Here is a 511-nt window from a genome sequence, read left to right as displayed (position 1 = left end):
TGACGTTGTTTCTGTTTCAGAAGTGGCTTGGTATTCCTTTTCCTGAAGAAGTCTGAGCGTGGTGCCTCTTGATGCACTGACTCCAGCTTCAGTCCACTCCTTGTGAAGTTCTCCCAAGTGTTTGAATCGGCTTTGCTTGACAGTATTCTCAAGCTTGCGGTCATCCCTGTTGCTTGTGCACCTTTTCCTACCCAATTTCTTCCTTCCAGTCAACTTTGCATTTAATTTGCTTTGATACAGCACTCTGTGAACAGCCACCCCTTTCAGTAATGACCTTCTGTGACTTACCCTCTTTGTGGAGGGTGTCAATAATTGTCTTCTGGACCATTGCCAAGTCAGCAGTCTTCCCCATTATTGTGGTTTCAAAGAACAAGAGATACCTGGAATTTATACTGTAGGGATGGTCATTTAATGAAACTCTAATGTAAATATTCTAATATTTTGAGAGACTGGATTTTTTACTTTCATGAGCTGTAAGGTCCAATCATCAAAATTAAAAAAAAAAAAACCT

This window comes from Sinocyclocheilus rhinocerous, unplaced genomic scaffold, assembly GCF_001515625.1.
Source record: "Sinocyclocheilus rhinocerous isolate Xijiao unplaced genomic scaffold, SAMN03320098_v1.1 scaffold647, whole genome shotgun sequence".
Classification (NCBI taxonomy): Eukaryota; Metazoa; Chordata; class Actinopteri; order Cypriniformes; family Cyprinidae; genus Sinocyclocheilus; species Sinocyclocheilus rhinocerous.
Note: the sequence above shows the minus strand (reverse complement) of the source record.